The sequence below is a fragment of the Haliaeetus albicilla genome, chromosome 20 (assembly GCF_947461875.1).
Source record: "Haliaeetus albicilla chromosome 20, bHalAlb1.1, whole genome shotgun sequence".
Lineage (NCBI taxonomy): Eukaryota > Metazoa > Chordata > Aves > Accipitriformes > Accipitridae > Haliaeetus > Haliaeetus albicilla.
In genome coordinates this window covers 22718351-22724350 of record NC_091502.1, presented here as the reverse complement: position 1 = coordinate 22724350, position 6000 = coordinate 22718351, and positions in this window count along the sequence as shown.

The following is a 6000-nucleotide window of genomic DNA, read 5'->3' as shown; positions in this document are numbered from 1 at the left end:
ATGCAGCCACTCTCTCATCTCCCTCACAGTGGGATGGGGGAGAGAATCGAAGGGTAAAAGTGAGAAAACTCATGGGTTGAGATAGAGACAGTTTAATAGGTAAAGCAAAATCCACACATGTAGGCAAATCAAACCAAGGAATCCATTCCCCACTCCCCACGGGCAGGCAGGAGTTCAGCCATCCCCAGGACAGCAGGGCTCCATCACGCCTAACGGGGACTGGGGAAGACAAACGCCATCACTCCCAACGTCCCCCCTTCCTTCTTCTTCCCCAGCTTTATCTGCCGACCATGACGTCCTACGGTCTGGGATATCCCTTGGGTCAGTCGGGGTCGGCTGTCCCGGCTGTGTCCCCCCCAACTCCTTGTGCCCCCCCAGCCTCCTTGCTGGTGGGGTGGGGGGAGAAGCAGAAAAGCCCTTGGCTCTGGGTAAGCCCTGCTCAGCAGGAACGAAAACATCCCTGGGTTATCAGCACTGTTTTCAGCACAGATCCAAACCATAGCCCCATACTAGCTACTGTGAAGAAAATTAACTCTATCCCAGCCAAAACCAGCACAGTGAGTCATCTAATCCATGGGATTACCTATTTAGGTTTCAGAACATAAGACTGTTAGCACTACCACTGACCATAAATGTCATTAGCTTTAATTAAAAAAAAAAAAAAGATAAGGATCTTAGTGATGAACTGTAGTGCTTCAGTTAATAAAATTGATTATATCTTTCTCTGTACTGCTGCTTCCATGAAGTAATTCCATTTCTATTTAAAGCATAGATTACAGATTAGAAAAGAAGATAAGGAAACTATTTTGCTTCTACAGATAAAGTTCAGGTGTCACCCATGTTTTCTCCTTTACTTCTCCTAGATGTCTGAATAGAGAATAAGGCAGAGTATTCAGCAGCAGATGATGCATTGCGGGTAATTTCCCGCTCATCAAATTACACTTCACAGGTTATTAAAATTCCATATAATTGGACTTGTTTCTCAGATTACAGTTCTGCACATTATTTCTATCTCTTCATCTGTTGCTACACCTCAGACCAGTGCTGATCATTGCACAGATCTTGTAAACCCCTCTATGCCATATATATTTTAATATATATATATATACACAGATTTTTTTTCTTTTTCTGGAGTTCACACATGCCAACAAGAGTGTTTCCATTAGCCTCTGTAAACTCCAAATCAATTTGCATGATCAAATTCTAGTCTTTTAATCATTTTCATCTGAATGTCATTAATTAAGGCAGGTACAGTAGACAGAGAACTTATCAGATGTTGATTTATTCTTCCTACAGCAAATGTTCAAACTTTCACACACATTTCAGAGTGAGAAATTAAAAAAAAATTCTGAGGGAAAAACATGTCTGTCAACATGATTTTTAAATACAACCTTAAAGAGGAGCAGAGTATATGTTTCTTATAGAAAAAGAAATATTTCTTCTCCACTAGTAATCAGGGTAGCTATTAAGCAGAAACTGCTAAACATTTTTAAATTAACCAATCCAACTATCTCAATTCAACAGTCATAAAATTTGTGACAAACAGAACTCTCTGAATCTGTACTGCTGATTTTTAACAGGTAATGGAACAATACTGAAAGATCTGAGAGGACCAGAAATACACTGGTATTGTGGTAGCATCTAAGAAAAGATAAATAAGGTTTAATTAGGCCATTTAGCTTCAATTCAATCTCGAGCACAATCATATAAAACAACGTGGGATGCCAACCACAAGAGCTCATATTGATAATGAAATCAAAGCCACGCAAATGGTTTTATGGATGTTACATACTGTCACACAATATTATTGTTTTTCATGAGATCAAAAGTTTGGTTTATACAGAAAGGCTAGGTGGAATCCCACAGGATGTTCAAATAAAAGCTAATATAAAATAAAATAATATAAATGACAAAGTATAAAATCAAGTGAAACACATCATTAGATTTCAGAATGTCAACTAAAATGGAGAACCATCAGCCAGTGAAGGTGCTTCAAGTGGGATATATCAGAGGTTTTGTCTCAGCTTAGTGTTATTCATTAAATTTAGAAATTATGTGTAACAAAATATAAAATAACGGTAAAATTTGTAGATGAACAAGTAATTAAAGCTTGGCAAGTGGGGCTTATTTCAACATAGCACTATTCTGAGGCATATGAAAAATTGATCATTTATGAACAATTAAGATTAGCCGCATTCTCAAGCTAAGCAAGATCCCAATATCCTCATATCTAGTCACTTCAAAAAGTCACTAGACTTTAAAAATACCCTGTAGAACCTGGTATATAATTTGTTAAATTATGCCATGTGTACTTGAAAGAGAAAGCTAAACATTTGGAAAGAGTTGAGAGAAAAAACAAAAACACAAAGCAAAACACACACCAACCCCTGTCATGGACTGATGGGCACACGTTTTAATGAGTAACTAAAAACCTCTGTCTATTTAAGAGTTAAACTCCATCTATCTAGTAGTCCATGATCTGCTAACAAACGTGTACAGTGAAGAGACTTCTGACAGCTGAAAAGTCTGCCATGAGAAAAAAAAGAGTTGGTAAAATCTACTAGTTGGTAACTGAAGTTAAACACATGCACATGAGAGACAAGGTGAGCATTTTCTAGCAAGAGTAAATTGCACCTGGGACTCCCTGTTAATAATGTCAGTGCCTGGATATCTTTCAAGAAGATATAATTGACCTCAAATAAAGGTACAGGCTTACTTCAGAAGAGCTTGGGTAAGTCATTTAGGCACATTAATGAAAGGATTAGGTCAGATATTTGTGATGGTCCTTCCCAGCCTTAGCTTTACTAGTCTGTGTAAACAGGTGGTTCGACTGATGCCTTGAGTGCTCCCAAATTCAACACGAAAGTTTAGGGGGGGAGGGGGGGAATCATATGAGATTTTGTGATAAAGTTATCTGTTCTAAGGTAGATCTTTATCTCTGAACTAGTCATCCTGCATCTTCTTAGACTAAATGAAAGAAACATGGACATAAAGACATGCTTCATCTCAGTGTCTCCATGGATGGTACAAGAACGCTGACACATCTAGGCCAGCTGCAGAGGTCTGCACTGTAAATACATGCAAGTTTGTTAAACAAAGCAACCCTTCCCATCAGAGAGATTAACTTCCATGACGGAAAGACAAATGGGATGAAGATAGGACTCAGGACCAAGGTTTCAGGAAGAAACTATTCACTGCATGAAAATATGATGGCTTCTAACCATTGTGATGTTAGTTCTCAAACTTTTCCCCATGGGGGTAGTATCCCAGAAAATATTTTAGCGTTTTCCAAATCTATTTTTTCATGCTCCTTTGGAGCATCAAGATGCTGACCCTGAAGTAGTGCTTACTCATTGCTTTCAAGGTTATCTCGTTGACTTTCAGTGCAGAAAACTGTTTTAAAGGAACTTCAGTTCCTGCAGCATAATTTTGCAACATGAAGTAATATCTACACAGCCTCCATCATGATATCAGTTCATAAAAGTAATTTAAGGCTTGAAATGACAGGGTTTCAAAATGCACAAAGTATCATTACTTTCAGGGACCGCTCCTATCTTCTGAAAGAGGTGTTTATTTATGTGACTTTTTTGTGTTTCATGAGTGATAGATCGATCCATGAGTTTGTCTCTCATTCTTCTAGTCTCTCAAGAAGGTGGTATTTACACAGACTAATTGGCAAAGCCACAGAAGTGAAATGATATCAGTCTAATGTTCCTACACAGTTTCATAGTTGGCCTTTCTATTATGACAAGTTGCCATGCTTAAGGATAATGAGAGAATTCATTTCAAGTGACATATCAAGCACTTGGAAAAGCCGAAGTTACTGTAACTTAACATTTACATGTCACACGCTTTACAGCTCTCTGTCTTTATCATTTTGAACTAGCAAACTTCTATAAAGTAATCCAGTTATAAAATATAGTAATCTTTTCTGAGGTTTCCCTAAGGAGTCTATGTGGTCCATGTGGATCAGGTAAAAAATTACAACTCATAGAAACACACATAAAAATAAGATAAAAAGCCTTAAGTATGACTCCAGACAACTAAATTAATTGAACACAGCCATGATCCAAATTCAGGCCTTTGCAAAGTTTACCCAAAATATTCAGACACCAACATCACACTAAATTTATTTAATGGACAGTGATAAACCTTAGCCCTCCCTTTCCATCAGAATATTCAGAATAGCCATGAAATCCTGGAGAATTTCTAACATTGATAATTGTTTATAAAAATCTTCCTGGCTTACATTTGTGCATACAAAAAAATACAAAGATATGAAACATAAATCTAGACAAATTGTAGTCTCTTTTCATGAAGCCTGATAATTTGCTGGACCAGTAATTAGGCAAACCCTATTAAAGACAGAGAAAATGTCTAAACATACACAAAATGCCACACTATGCATCAAATAATATATATTTTCACTCAGTCACAGTAAAATGATTTTAAAAGGGAAGAATCATCAATTTTGAATAAATATATGTAACTTATTAAATGATAATTTATAGTATAGAATTGCATACAGATGGGGTTTCAGTTCATCATTGGATTTTGAATTTAGATTTAAAATAAGAACAGCAGAGTAGAAATGCATCCGTATATGTGCTGTCATTGGAAATGTTTTTGTTTGTGCTACATGCATACATTTATGTGTGGGCTTTGTTGTTGTAACACTTTTATTCACTAATTTATTCTTTTTATTCCTATTAATTTATTCATTAATTTAGTTTTTGTGGTGCTTCATGTCTGAAGTGTCAAAATCACATCGGAAAGCATAATTTAAGCTACAAGGTTCTGCCACTTTTTTTTTATTTTACTGCGAACATATGAAGGGAAATACGCTGTACCAGTAATTAAAAGTAGGTAATGCTTTCATGAAGTTTGAGAAGTTTATCATCAGCTAATCAGACATTAACTAGAAAAAGAACTTTGTTTCTTTGTACCTAAATTGTACAAGTACAGCTTGTTAAGGTCAAGTGCTAATTTTCAGGCTTTTGGATTACCTTCTCTGCTGCATCTCCTGGTACACCGTGGTAGGATGGAGAAGAAGGGGGATCACAGAATCAGGCTGTAATTAAGGTTGTAAAGGGACTTTGGAGGTCACTTGGTCCAGTGTCTTCCCTACACTGAAAACCCCCAAATTGGACGTATTTTGTGAGATTTCTTCTCACGGGTGCTGAATAGTAGGAAACAGCCACTTCCCCTGCCCTGCTGGATGTACTCTTATTAATGCAGCCCAGCGTTTTGTTGGCCTTCACTGCTGTGAGGGCACGCTGATGGCTGCTGGATTCTCCACTGCCGCTGCCTGGTCCTCTTCTACAAAGGTGTCTTTCCTCCTAACTCGTATGGGTGTAGGGGGTCATTCAATCTCAGGTGTGTGACTTTGCATTGGCCTTTGCTGAATTTCATGAGGTTTTTGCCAGCCTGTTGAGGTTCCTCCAGATGACAGCCCTCCAGCACATCGGTTGCTTCCTCCAGCTCGGTGCAGGCTTTTGCATCATTCAGGTTGTTAACAAAGACAGGAATAAGTTCACAAGCAGAAACTTTGTGGTACTCTCAAAAGACATCTTTTGGACAACCGAAGCTCCAGCTGCCTTTTGGAGAGCCACAAGGGCACATCTACCCAACAGAGCCACAGTCCAGGGCCAGAACACTTGAGGCTTGCCCATGCTCACCGGAGATAACTATAGCATTAAAAGGATGTGCAACCGCTTAGCACACAGTATAGCACACTGTTAATACTAGTTTTTATAGGAAAAATTATTAGGAAGAAAGAGAGAAGTGAAGAGACATACCTCACATTCAGGATGTCTGAAGACATTGCTTTTGGGAAAGGTCAACACTTTGTTTTTTTGAAAAGCAACCTACAAGTGCTACATTAAGAAATGAAGAAGATCAAGGATGACTCTGGAGTGAAGAAGGGCTTTGGGAATAATGCCCCAAAACACAGAAAAGCATAAGGTTCCTAAAAGACAGCAAGGACAAGAAGGAAAAAAT